The sequence below is a fragment of the Alexandromys fortis genome, unplaced genomic scaffold (assembly GCF_014885135.2).
Source record: "Alexandromys fortis isolate MF-2015 unplaced genomic scaffold, M_Fortis_MF-2015_v1.1 scaffold_4, whole genome shotgun sequence".
Classification (NCBI taxonomy): domain Eukaryota; kingdom Metazoa; phylum Chordata; class Mammalia; order Rodentia; family Cricetidae; genus Alexandromys; species Alexandromys fortis.
In genome coordinates, this window is record NW_026067944.1 from 30,124,324 (window position 1) to 30,138,754 (window position 14,431).

General features: G+C 40.4%; 1 protein-coding gene and 1 pseudogene across 5 annotated transcripts in view; both read left to right on the forward strand.

Moving 5' to 3' along the window:
• Positions 1 to 2,679: 2,679 nt before the first annotated feature.
• Positions 2,680 to 3,684, forward strand: LOC126505757 (elongation factor 1-alpha 1-like; annotated as a pseudogene).
• A 3,469-nt stretch (positions 3,685 to 7,153) lies between these two features.
• The window catches only part of Spice1 (spindle and centriole associated protein 1), a 43,027-nt gene continuing 35,749 nt past the window's right edge, over positions 7,154 to 14,431 (forward strand). For 2 of the 5 annotated variants that reach the window (XM_050148884.1, XM_050148888.1), the window contains exon 1: positions 7,155 to 7,273. The gene's annotated coding sequence lies outside the window, so the exon portion shown is untranslated. Of the gene's footprint in view, positions 7,274 to 7,306; positions 7,505 to 13,249; positions 13,463 to 14,431 lie in introns of those variants that run through there. The other 3 variants (XM_050148889.1, XM_050148886.1, XM_050148887.1) reach the window with 3 other exon arrangements.

Below are 14,431 nucleotides of genomic sequence, written 5' to 3' on the forward strand. Positions count from 1 at the left end.
TAGCTATCCTAATATCTAACAAAATGGACTTCAAACTAAAATCAACCAAAAGAGACAAAGAAGGACATTTCATATTAGTCACAGGAAAAATCCATCAAGAGGAAATCTCAATACTGAACATATATGCCACTAATACAAGATCACCCACATATGTAAAAGAAACACTTCTAAAGCTTAAATCATACATTAAACCCCACACACTAAGAGTGAGAGACTTCAACAATCCCCTCTCACCAGTGGACTGGTCAGTCAGGCAAAAAAAATTTACAGAGAAATAAGGGAACTAACAGATGTTATGACTCAAATGGACTTAACAGACATCTATAGAATATTCCATCCAAACAGAAAAGAATATACCTTCTTCTCAGCACCTCATGGAACCTTCTCAAAAATTGACCACATACTCTGTAACAAACCAAACCTCAACAGATAAAATTGGAAAAACCACATGTATATTATCAGATCACCATGGCTTAAAACTAGAAATCAAGAGCAATACTAATTCCAGAAATCCCACAAACACATGGAAATTAAGCAGTGCTCACCTGAATCATCAATGGGTCAAGAAAGAAATAAAGAGAGAAATTAAAGGCTTCCTAAAATTCAATGAAAATGACCACACAACATATCCAAATTTATGGGGCATAATGAAAGCAGTGTTAAGAGGAAAGTTCATAGCACTAAATGCCTACATAAAGAAGCTGGAAAAAATTCCACACTAGTGAATTAACAGAACATTTGAAAACTTTAGAACAAAAATAAGCAAACTCACTCAAGAGAACTAAACAGGAGGAAATAATAAAATTGAGAGCTGAAATAAACAAAATAGAAACAAAGAAAACAATACAAAGAATCAATGAGACAAAGAGTTGGTTCTTCGAGAAAATTGACAAAATAGGCAAACCTTTATTCAAACTAACCAAAAGGCAGAAAAAGAATAACCAAATTAACAAAATCAGAAACGAAAAAGGGGATATAACAACAGACACGGAGGAAATACAGAGAATCATCAGGTCATATTTCAAAAGCCTGTACTCCACAAAACAGGAAAACTGAAAGGAAATGGACAACTTTCTGGATAAATATCACTTACCAAAATTAAATCAAGACCAAATAAGCAAATTAAACAAACCTATAACTGCTGAAGAAATAGAAACAGTCATCAAAAGTCTCCTAGCCAAAAAAAGCCCAGGACTAAATGGTTTCAGTTCAGAATTCTACAAGATTTTCAAAGAAGAACTAATACCAATACTCCTCAAATTATTCCACACAATAGAAACAGAAGGAACATTGTCAAACTCTTTTTATGAGGCTACAATTACTCTGATACCTAAACCACAGAAAGACATTACTAAGAAAGAGAATTACAGACCAAGCTCACGCATGAACATTGATGCAAAAATACTAAATAAAATACTGGCAAATCAACACATCAGCAAGAACACATCAGAACTATCATCCACCATGATCAAGTCAGCTTCATCCCAAACATGCAGGGATGGTTCAACATATGAAAATCTGTCAACGTAATCCCCCATATAAACAAGCTGAAAAATAAAAACCACATGATCATCTCATTAGGTGCCAAAAAAGCTTTTGACAAAATACAACATCTCTTCATGATAAAGGTCTTGGAGAGAGCAGGGATACAAGGAACATATCTAAACATAATAAAGGTAATATACAGCAAGAGAACAGCCAACATCAAACTAAATGGATAGAAACTCCCGGTGATCACACTGAAATCAGGAACGAAACAAGGTTGTCCACTCCCTCTATCTATTCAATATAGTTCTTGAGGTCCTTGCTAGAGCAATAAGACAGCAAAAGGAGATCAAGAAGATACAAATCGGAAAAGAAGAAGTCAAACTCTCACTATTTGCTGATGATATGATAGTTTACATAAGCCATCCCAAAAAATTCTACCAAGGAACATCTACAACTCATAAATACTTTCAGTAATGTAGCAGGATACAAGATTAACTCAAAAAAAATCAGTAACCCTGCTGAATAAGGTACCGAGCCATGTGACTAACACAGACGAGAATTATGCGCTGATACAAGTTAAAAGAATTAATTAATAAGAAGCCTGAGCTACTGGACCAATCAGTTTATGATTAATGTAGGCCTCTCTGTGATTTTCTGGGACTTAATGGCAGTGGGAACAGGGCAGGACAGAAAACTCAGCCAACAGGGAACCACAGAGTCTACGTTATTTATTTGGCTTCTTTCACTCAGCATAATAAAATGAGATACATCAAGGCTATTGTAGCAATAGTTTGATAGTATTTCTTGCTGAGCAGTGTTTCCTTGGGTAGATATACAATAATGTGTTTTTCCATTTACCTGTTGGTGAGTGTTATCTGGGATAACAGCATTTGGCTATGGCAAATAAAGCTGCTGCATGCATAAATCTTCATAACCATATATTTTCTCCCTTTTTGGTAAAGATACAGAATTAGAATGATTGAATAACACAGTAGGCTCTAGACACCTTGTATGTTTATTATTGTTGAGTTTCGGAGAGCTCTTAATATGTACTAAAATATAAGTCTTTAATTGATATATACTTTGGAAAGATTTTTTTAAAACCGAGTCTGTGGACTTTTTGATTTCTTAAGAAAAAGTGTGGGTCCCTTGAACCAAGGCATATTAGCACTTGGCTCAGCATGTTGTCACCGTTCCAACCAGAAATGGGCACAAATGCTACTGTGTCAGGGTTGTAGCCAATTTTCTTAATGTAGGTGCTGACTTCCTTAACAATTTCCTCCTATCTCTTCTGGCTGTAGGGTGGCTCGGTGGAATCCATTTTGTTGACACCAACAATTAGCTGTTTTACTCCCAGGGTGTAAGCCAGAAGTGCATGCCAGATGGTAGTGCCAGTGGGAACACCCTGTTGGAAGCTTTGGATTGTATCCTCCCACCAACTCGTCCAACTGACAAGCCTCTGCGACTGCCCCTCCAGGATGTCTATAAAACTGGTGGTATTGGGACTGTCCCTGGGGGCCGAGTGGAGACCAGTGTTTTGAAACCTGGCGTGGTGGTGACCTTTGCTCCAGTCAGTGTGACAGCAGAAGCAAAGTCTGTTGAAATGCACCGTGAAGCTTTGAGTGAAGCTCTTCCTGGGGACAACGTGGGCTTCAACGTGAAGAACGTGTCTGTCAAAGATGTTAGACGTGGCAACGTTGCTGGTGACAGCAAAATGGAAGCTGCTGGCTTCAGTGCTCAGGTGATTCTCCTGAACCACCCAGGCCAAATTAGTGCTGGCTATGCTCCTGTGTGATTGTCACACAGTTCACATAGCATGCAAGTTTGCTGTGCTTAAAGAAAAGATTGATCGTCGTTTGGCAAGAAGCTGGAAGATGGTCCTAAATTCTAGAAATCCAGTGATGCGGCCATTGTTGATATGGTTCCTGGCAAGCCCATGTGTGTTGAGAGCTTCTCTGACTATCCTCCACTGTGTCGTTTTGCTGTTCGTGACATGAGGCAGACAGTTGCTGTGACTGTCATCAAACCTGTGGACAAAAAGGCTGATGGAGCTGGCAAGGTCACCAAGTCTGCCCAGAAAGCTCAGAAGACGAAATGAATACCATCCCCAACACCTGCCACCCCAGTCTTAATCAGTGGTGGAAGAACGGTCTCAGAACTGTTTGTCTCATTGGCCATTTAAGTTTAATAGTGAAAGACTGGTTAATGATAACATCCTTCAGAAGGAAAGGAGAATGTTTTGTGGACCATTTTTTTGTGTGTGTGTGTGTGGTAGTTTTAAGTTATTAGTTTTCAAAATCAGTACTTTTCAATGGAATCAAATTGACCAAAAAAAAAATCTGTCAGAATTTTGAGACCCATAAAAACAAGTTTAATGAGAAAAAAAGTGTGGAATGAAAAATTAAATTTTGATGTAATTCATATTATCTTTCATGGATTATGTTCGCCCAATCCACATATTTTCTTCAATGTTTTCTGGCTTACAGTTTTAGAGTTTACATTTAGTTTCACAATAAATCGTGTGTATGTGTGTGCGTGCGTGTGTGTGTGTGTGTGTGTTCGCCCAATCCACATATTTTCTTCAATGTTTTCTGGCTTACAGTTTTAGAGTTTACATTTAGTTTCACAATAAATAGTGTGTATGTGTGTGCATGCATAACTGTGTGTCTGTGTGCATGCATGTGTACATGCCTGTACATGTGGAGGCCAGAGGTCAATGTCAGACATCTTTATCCACATTTTTTTTTTCAAGACAGGGTTTTTCTGTGTGTCACTGGCTGTCCTGGAACTGGCTCGGTAGATCAGACTGGCCTCGAACTCACAGAGATCTGCCTGTCTCTGCCTCCTGAATACTGGGAGTAAAGGCATGTGCAGGATTTCTCACTGAACCTGGAGCCCCATCCAATGGGACTGGCTAACTAATGAGCTCCAGGGGTCCTCCTGTCTTTGCCTCCCCAGCACTAGGGTTATGTTCTAGTTTCCATTGTCCTTAATTTGATAAGATACCCCAATTGAAAGTGACATAGAGGAAGAAAGGGTTTATTTGGTTTCCAGTTCCAGATTACATCTCATCATCGAGGGGAGTCACGGGAAGAATTCAAGGCAGAACCTTGAAAGTTGACGTTCTTGCTCTTCCACAAGGCACAGTCTCAGACCTTGGAACTTACTTTCCAGCCCAGAAGCACAGCAGGGACTTTGGCAATGATGCTTGCTAGCGGGCTTGCAGGCTGGCTTGTACTACCCTGTCTTTTTCATACAGTTCAGGACCACCTGCGTAGGTATGGTGCTGCCCAAAGTGGGCTGGGCCTGTCTATGCCAACTAATAATCAAGGCAATACCCCACAGACTGCCAACAGGCAATTTTGATCTAGGTGATCCCTCAGTCGAGGCTCTGTCTGTTCTCAGGTGATGCTAGGTTGTGACAAGATGACATTTAAAGTTAACCAGCACAGACTACAAGTGCACGCCACTATGCCTGGCTTGGAGATGGAACTCGGGTCTTCATTTCTAGGCAGGAGGTACTTTACCAGCGAAGCCATATCTTCAACCCTATAACTATTTTCCAAGTAATTTCTTGAATGTGGTAGGTATAATGTCTAGCTCCATTTTTTTTCATATGGATAAAACAGTGCCAGAAAGATTCATTTAAAAAGCTATCCTTTCTCCACTGTGTTACTTTTGTGAAACACTAATTTTCCTCCTTTGTGTGATTTGAGTTTTGTTTTACTTAATTGATATATTTGAATTGACTGTCTACCAATATCACGACATTATGATTACTAATACCTTTATAATAAGTCTTAAATAAAACCAGGCATAAAATCAAAATCAAATTTTGTCCCTTTATTTCATTTTTATTTGGCTATTCTAGGTCTTTCCATATTTTCACAAGAATTTCAGAATCAGTTTATTTTTCTAAAGAAAATGCATTTTTTCTTTAATATGTATAAAATATATAAAGTCAAACAAGACAAAATTTACTATATATATCATATAATCATACAATTTTGCTATATATCTATAAAGAAAACTGTAAAACTAAGAAGGAAATAGATGGAACGACACGTTATTGTCCTACTGTCTAGTTTTGTTTCTAAAGAGAAATTGTTCGTATCTTTAGTTTTGTCTTTTGGTGCGTCTAATTTTTAGATTTTTTTCTGTATCACTGCTTTTGATCAATTTGATTATTATCCAATTTTTATTATTTGTGGTTTTCTTTTATGTGTGTGTGCTCACATTCCATTGAGCTTCTGAAGCTGAAGGAAAAGATGAAGTCTGTGGATAAATATGTCGGTCGGAGGACTGAAGAAGTGATGGAAGCTGATAGAAGTTTTCTTTTCCTCCTCCTCCTGCTCCTCCTTTTTACCCCCTCTCTCTCCCTTTCTCTTTCTGTTTTTTCGAGACAAGGTTTCTCTGTGTAACAGTCCTAGCTATCCTGGAACTAGCTCTTGTAAGATCAGGCTGGCCTTGAACTCATGGAAATCCGCCTAGAAGTTTTCTTAAAATTATCAATAAAATAAGAAGCAAGACCATAGGCTGCTATGAGGTTAGAGGAGATAAATAACAAAGTATACCACTGTCACCTGGGGGAGTGAGAGAATTAATGAAGCAGGGACCTGTAACAAAATGTTCAATCAGTAGGGGCCTACCTAAAATTAGTGGGCACGAATTTAAAGTCAGCACAGGCAACCTGCCAGGTGACTGCAGCAATTTGGAGAGGAAGGGATGGTTATGTTGACTAACACATCCACATCAAAACAGAGAATGGAGTCTCACAGGGCGGTTCCTTGCACCTAGATGACTGAATATATACACCTATTGATCCGTGTGTAGCTCTTTCTTTTCTTTTTCTTTTTTTTTAAATTTATTTATTTATTATGTATACAATACTCTGTCTGTGTGTATGTCTACAGTCCAGAGGACGGCACCAGATCTCATTACAGATGGTTGTGAGCCACCATGTGGTTGCTGGGAATTGAACTCAGAACCTTTGGAAGAGCAGACAATGTTCTTAACCGCTGAGCCATCTCTCCAGCCCAGTGTGTAGCTCTTTCTTAACAATGAAAAGTCAGGGGCTACAAAGGAAGTTACCAAGAATAAGTTCATTGTAAAGTCCTTAACACAATCAGCGAAGTTATACACATCCTGGCTCCCGTCTGCCAAAGGCAACCACCAAGGTCTCTCAACTTCTACTCATCCGTTGCAATTTGATAAACATCCTTGCGGAGGCAATTTCCTCGCTAGAGATGCTCTTTCTCCTTTGATGGTCAATTTCTCCTTGAATTTCAGCTTTCCTGAGAAATTAAAAATATTCCTGTGTGGACATTATCTAGTTTGTGCGGCTCTTTCTTAGCATTTGCCACTGTTTTCACCGTAACCGTTTCTGTCGTCAAAAGCTTTCTGCTACGGTGCTATAAACTTCCTGAGTGCCGGGCCTGTTCTTAGTTCCTAGTGAACCCAGCGGGTCTGGCACACAGGTAGATGGTAAGAGATATTTTTAAGTACACGAACAAAAGTGAAAACAAGTAAGTGCGGTATGTAGCCCCGCAGAGCCCCGAGCGGACAGAAGCAGGACGAGCTAAAACACGGTGCCAGCCATCTACTGGCACCGGCTCTGGGACACCTCCGAGGCGCTCGCCGGATATACGCAACGGCGTGGGGGCGGGGCTCTGGTAACCCTGGCAACATCCCGGAAGCCACTTTCCGCGTTCCCCTGTGGCGGGCTGTGCGGTTCAGGAGGCTGAAGTTTTAGTCGGGGTGGAGGCAGCAGTCGGCCAGCGGCAAGGCAGGTTGGGTGAAGGGGACAGGTTTGACGTCCGCGCGTGAGGCGAGGGGAAGCGGCCGGCGCCTCCGTCTTCCAGGCACTCAGCGCCGCACGGCTGATCTCCTCGCAGAGCCGGAGTGCGTTTCCGGGGAGGGCCCGGTGCTCCCTCTGCGGGGGTGCCCTTCCGTGCGCACGCGCGATCGTTCGGGCACCCCGCAGGCGGCAAAACCCCGAGGCTGTCCGGTCTTCCAGGTGTTTATTGTCCTGCCAGGGAGTGGCGGAGTACTCGGGGTGTTGGGACAGGGCGTGTCCTTTCAGTGGAGCGAAGAAAGGGCCGCTGGAGAGTTTGGGAGTCAAGTCTGAAGCTGCTCCAAAGGGAACTTGGCCTTCGTGTGGGAGGGCCCTTGAAGTTGGAGTCTTTGCCACAGTGGGCTCCATTAAAATCTCAGGAGGAAGGAAAATGAGATCTGTATCCCCATAGCTGGGTAAAATTGATGGCAGGGACAGTGTTATGGTTGTCCTCCAGGTTTTCATACTTAAAGGTGAATCTGATAGAATTCTACCCGCCCCTCTTTGCTCCCCCAAAGCCTGGAAGGGCTTCCCGCGGTCTTTAGTATAGCGCTCACATTGCTGTGGCCCTCAGCCTTCTTGACTTTTCTCGAGCTTGCCTCCCTTTCAAGACGTTGCTGTTGAGAACGAACACAGTTCTGAAAATGGTCTTTCCCCCTTGCACAGAACATTTTCCTTCCGCTCCTTTTGTTTATTCATGTTAATCTTCAGCCGCGACTTTGTGGAGCGAATTGAGGAGAGGAGGTAGCTTCTCGTCACGTGTACTAGGTACTTCGTTGACAAAGAATCTACTATCTAAACTTGCTTTTTCTATTTTTAACCAGTGGTTTAGTTATGGTCCTTTGCGAATCTCACCTCTGTGAGGGTGTAGATTGTTTCTCTTGTTTTATTTGATGCCCGGCTCTTAGCAAGTACCCGTAAGTTATTTGATGAGTACAGTGGATGAATGAGGGAAAAAGAAACCTTAAGGAATTTAATAACAAAATTGTTCCTAGTTGAAATGGAGCGGAGTAGATAGGATTAGCTTATGAATAACTGTAATGTTTTAAATATAGTTTGAAATAAAATTCCCTCCTTTTTAACGAATTGCATGTTTTGAGCGAAGCAGAGCTAATCCCTTTTTAGTGGTTTCCTAGCATGTTCATTATAGTCAGTGAGGCACACGCTCTGTGACACTTTCTGCTCTCTTCGTTATTATTTGTGTCACTTTGAACAATGTCATTACACTCTCGAAGTGTTATTCAAGTCATTTGAGAGATTTAAAAACTGTCACTGGTGTCATCAACACTTAAATGAGACTCGGTTTGTGTCAGGCGGGGGTTTCCAAGCTGCTCACATAATTAATCAGTTTCATTTTAGAGTCAGTGATAAAGCTCACGGGCGAATCTAGACAGTCTGTTTCCCAGGCTCTACTCTTAGCCAGTGTACCATGTTGTCTTTAAGCCAGTGTGTGCCTCCTGGAGCTGTGGGGTTAGTGGTGTGGCTCTTCATTAATGCTGCACATGCAGTTCTATAGACCACTTTTTTACATTGAACTTTTTCTTTTTGCAAATGTGTATGTATGTGTACATACACATGTGTGCGTGTGTGTGTGTGTGTGTGTGTGTGTGTGTGTGTAAGTGAGAGTTTGATATCAGTCGGGTGTCTTTGTCACTTTTCCTCTGCCTTACATATTGAAGTAGGGTCTTTCCCTTGAATCTAGGATGTGCTGATTTGGTAATATAATTAGCCTGTTTGGGGATTGCCTACCTCTTCCTCCTTTAGAAAACAACAGCTTTGAGATATAATTCATGCGCCATAAAACCCATCCTTTATGTAAGTACATTCACATTTGTACAGCCATCACCAGCGAATCCCGGAACATTTTCATCTCTCCTCCCACCCCAGGAGAAAAACAAACTATACGCCTGTCTTCTTCCAGGCAACCACCAGTATACTTGATATTTCTGTGTGTGTGCCTAGTCTATACTTAGATGAAATGGTATCATGTGATATGTGGCTTTTGTGCTTAGTTTTCTCATAGTTAATATATTCAAACTTCATCCACATTGTAGCATACATCAATACTTTATTCCTTATTGCCAAACAATATCCCATTGTATAGCAATAACACACATACATTTATACACTGATGGGTTAATGGGCATTTTGTCTATTAAATATATTGTTATGGACATTCATTTTCAAATTTTTCTGTGAACTAATGTTTTTTATTCCCTTGAGTATTCATGTGGGAGAATTACTAAGTCATGTGGTTTAAATTTCTGAATAATTTCCCACTGGTCTTCCAAAATGCCTGTATAAATTTACGTTCCAGTCAACAAATACATGAAGATTCCACTTTCTCCATAGTAACTACTGGTCTGGTCCTTTTTTTTTTTTTTTTTTAAATCACCCTAGGGTGATTTTTGACTCATATTTAATTATGTTGATCATTTTATGAAAAAGGTCCTTTTACTTTGCATGTGGATGTTTAGCCTGCATGTCTGTATGTGTACCACATGCCACCTGGTGCCTTTAGAGGTCAGAAGATGGTGTTAGATCCCTGGAACTGGAATTACAAGTGGTTGTGAGCCATCATGTAGGTGGTGGCTGAAAAAGCAGCAAAGATTCTTAAACGTTGAGTCTTCCCACCGGCCCCTATCTTGATGAACTTCTGTGCTTATTGACCATCTAGTATCTTAGTTGAAGATGTCTATTCAGAACCTATGCTTTAAATTGGGTTGTTTGAATAGTCCCGGTATGAAGTTTCTTTGTATAGTCTAGATACAAGGTAAATGATTCGCAAATACCTTTGCCACTCATTAGTTATCTTTTCATTTTCTTGATTGTACCTTTGAGTAGTCTTTAAAAATTTTGGTAAACCACTCATCCTCCCCACATCTGGTTTTACTCCAGAAACTATCGCTTGACCTGAGGTTCATGGCTATTTATACTCAGGTTTTCTTCTAAGAGTTATGTAGGTTTAGCTCTAGCATTTTAATATGTGACTAGTTTTAAGCTAATTTTTATACACTATATGAGGTAGGAACCTGATTTTTTTCACAGAAGTAGTGAAAACGATAATCATTGAATTAAATGATTTTGACTCCTTTTATGGAAAATAACTGTAATTGTAGTGTTTCACTTAGACTTTTGCCTGTTCCATGTCTTGTTAAGTGTTGCTTATGTCTACTACAAGTGAACATAACAGTTGGTTAACTCTGGGCCCCTTAGTTTTCTCATCTTTAAAATGAATCAAAATATTAATTACTTTATGAAGTTCTTGTTTTTTTGTTTGTTTTGTTGTTATTTTGAGATGGGGGTTTCCTTTGTGTATCCCTGGTTGTCCTGGAACTAACTATAGACCAAACTGGTCTTGAACTCACAGAGATCCACCTGCCTCTGCCTCCTGAGTGCTGGGATTAAAGATGAGTACCACTACTGACTGCCCGGCTGAGCCCCTTGTATTAAAGAAACTAAGATGCGAAAGAGCTTAGACTAGTAGCTAACCTATAGCGAGTACTCAGACTGTCTTCACTGATGCTTTCATTACCTCCACTGCCACTGTTATTGCCATCACCATCATAAAACTTAATTGTTGGTGACAGATGGCGCTGAGAAGATTGTGCTCATAAGTACAAGACTGAAACCATGTCCCTTTTTTTCAGTTTGTAAAACCTTAATTCAAAATTGATCAGAGACCTTAATGAAAGACACGAACCTCCTCGAGGAAACCAGGGAAACACAGGATACGGGCACAGGGAAAGACTTTCTGTATAAGGCTGTTGATCAATGTGGGCTGATGAAGGGTTCAGTGGGTTAGAGCCAAAGCTAACACCTGAGTTTATCCCTGAGGCCCATGCGTTGGAAGGAGGAAGCCAACTCCCGCAAGTTGTTCTTGGGTCCTCATATGTGTACCGTGGCGTGTGCTCCTTCCTCTCCCCCAGAGGGCAATAATACTGCAGTAAAAGAACTGAAAAATGGTGCTATGCCCTGTTAAAAAGCTGCACAGTTGGGACTCAGAGTGAAGAAACAGCTTACAGTATGGGTAGAGTCTGTTTCCCTAGTGTATTTCAGTTATTTAACAAGGGATTGATACCCAGAAATATAAAACTTTAAAAATCTAAACACCACAAGAAGACATTGACTAATTGTTGGTCAAATGAACTGAACAGACAGTTTTCAAAACAAGTACCCATGACCAGAAACACAGGAGAATAATGTTCAGGAGCTAGAGAGATGGTTCAGTCATTAAGACCTGTGTACTGTTCTTCTAGAGGACTGCGTTTGGTTCCTAGCACCCATGTGGGGTAGTTCATGACCACCCACAACTCCAGCTTTAGCAAGTCTGACACCCTCTTCTGGCCTCTGTGTGCACCCACGCACGTCTGGCATTCTCTCTGTCTGTCTGTCTGTCTGTCTGTCTGTCTCTCTCTCTCTCTCTCTGTCTCTTTCTCTGTCTCTCTCTGTCTGTCTCTCTCTCTGTCTCTCTCTGTCTCTCTCTCTCTCTCTCTCTCACACACACACACACACAGTTCTTTAAAAAATGTTCAGTATCTTCAGTCATCAGTGAAATGCAAATCAAAGTTACATTGAGATTCTGTCTCACCAGAATGTCTATGTCATCAAGAAAACAACAAATAATAGTTAGGACACTGGGAGCTGGAAAATAGCCCATATATGTGGTTGTTGGGAATGTAATTAGTGCAACCAGTATGGAAGTTCTTCAGTCTTGTAATCCAGCTGTACCTCTCCCGGGTACATACCAAAAGTAAGGATACCACAGCATACCTGTGCATCCATGTTTATCGTGACACTGTTCTCAGTAGTCAAGTTATGGGCTCTACCTAGATGCCCATCAACAGATAATTGGATAAAGATATATGCAAGGGGGTGTTATTCAGCCACAAAAAGAATGTAATCAAATTATATGTGCAGGAAAATAGAACTAGAAATTATGTTAAATATAGATCCAAAAAGGTAAATATTATATGTTTTCTTTCTAGATTTAAAGAAAAAGACGTGAAAGTAGAAGGGAGGTTATTTGTAAAGAGGGATAGGACCAGTTGGAGGGGGAGAAGAGAGGGCAGTTGGGAAGTGATAGAATCAAATACATTATGTACGTGAATGAAAATGTTACACAAATCATTTTATATATATGTGTGTTAATAAAACTTGAAATAAAAATAGGAAAATAAAAAGGGCCTAGTCATGGGAAAACAAGTCCTAATTGCTGAACTGGGCATAGAGCTCAGTGTAAAGGAACTTGTCTGGCATATGTTACATCTGGCATCAATCTGAGCTCAGTACCACAGAAAAAGACAAAATAACTTGCTGTTTTCTAACCGTTTGTGACTTACCTCCTTTGCTGGATTGTAAGCTCTGAAATTAGACATGTGTTTAAAGAGCAAATGTAATAAGAGAAAAACAATACAGAGTTAGCGAGATTATTGTGGAGAAGCACTGGAGTTTAGGTGTCTTTTGTATAGCAGATTATTTTATTAAAAGTACTTAGTGAAAGGGGAAAGCGGTGGAGCTTAAGGGCAGAACACTTGCCTAGCATGTACTAGGCCTCATGTCTGTCTCGTCTCCATTATAGCGGGGGGGGGAGGGGGGAAGAGGTGATAATAAACACTGTAGGCTAGTTGGAAATATGAGGACCAGCCAGAAAGTTATGTAGTTATTTTCGTAGGTTAGGATTATATACATTAGTGATTGATTGAGTCACCATGGTCACATTAAGGAGAGAAAAGCATTTCTTTCTCCTTGGGATCATTTAACCGAGAGCAAAGGCCAAATTTGAATTCTCTGATCATGCTCTCTGTATTTTCTGTCCTCTGTCTGTTGAATGAGTGGATTTGTGCCTGCCTGAAGTCTGTCTTGTAAGTTTGTTTCTATGTTTGTGTTTTTGGTGTATATGTGTGTGTGTGTGTGTGTGTGTGTGTGTGTGTGATTGTGTTTGTGTGTGTGTCTTGTGTGCTCACTTGCATTTGTCTGTATGTCTGTGTGTCTATCTTTAACAGAAGGCATTGTTCTGTATTTACTGAACAGTATAGAAAGTATCACATGGGGAAAGAATGGGGTACTTTATAGGAATCTTTAACATAGATTTTTACAAGGGTTTACATCCCTGGCTCCCAGTGATCGGAACTGACCCAGGTAAGAAACTACTGCAAACACCATTGTTTATCAACCATTTCTGTAAATAGATACTCATTTTAGAAGGTTGCTTTCAACCTCAGTATTTGTTGCCTTCAGCAGAGGGTACACACTCCTTGTTCTGGGTCAGGGGCATGAAGAGTACATAAGGGGATCATAGCTCTCCCGTTAGCTTAGGCTGCAAAAGGTGGTTACACGGGAAATCCAAGACAATTAAGGTTGACATTCCATTGTTCTCTTAAAGACAGATTAAACAAACAGGGTAAGCACATCCTAAAATAGCAATCTTTTAGGTGACTTTCACTTTGTCTATGAAGTCCAGTAAAAGTTTCAGTCTCTTGGGATGTAAGATATTTTCATATTGCGTTGCCACAGTGGTAAAGAGGTTGTGAAATAGGAGTCATGCTTGTTTTTGTTTTGTTTTCGCAGTTAAATGTATTGATTATAAAAACCTTTGTTTTCAAGGACTGTGGACTGTGAGTCTTTCCTTAACTTTTCATGATGTTTAGTCCCACATGGCGATTTTGATGGTCAGGCTAATGCTGGTGATTTACAAAATCGCCACCATTCGGTGCTGTGTGAAGATTTGTTAGAGGTGGAATCAGACTCTCTAAGGATGTGCTCCTGCGAAGTGAGCACGTGTGTGCCTGTGGGATGAGCGTTAGCACGCTTACAACTGTGCTTGCCTTCCTCATGTTGCCCATTTCCTGGCATTTTTCTTTTAATTGTGAATGTTGTATCTGATGACAGATACAACCATTTAAGTTTTCTATTTTAGGTCATAATTTCTATATTTCCAAAGTTCTTTTTTAAGAAACAAGCTTTGTTATTTAAGACCTTTTTATCGTGATTATTGGTTTTACTTTACTATTAATTGTAAAATGAGAAAATGTTGCCGCCTTGGGTGGGTCACTAGTCTAGGGGTTGTAACCCACCCTGCAGCCAGTTATTCCAGGGTCACAGAGGGGC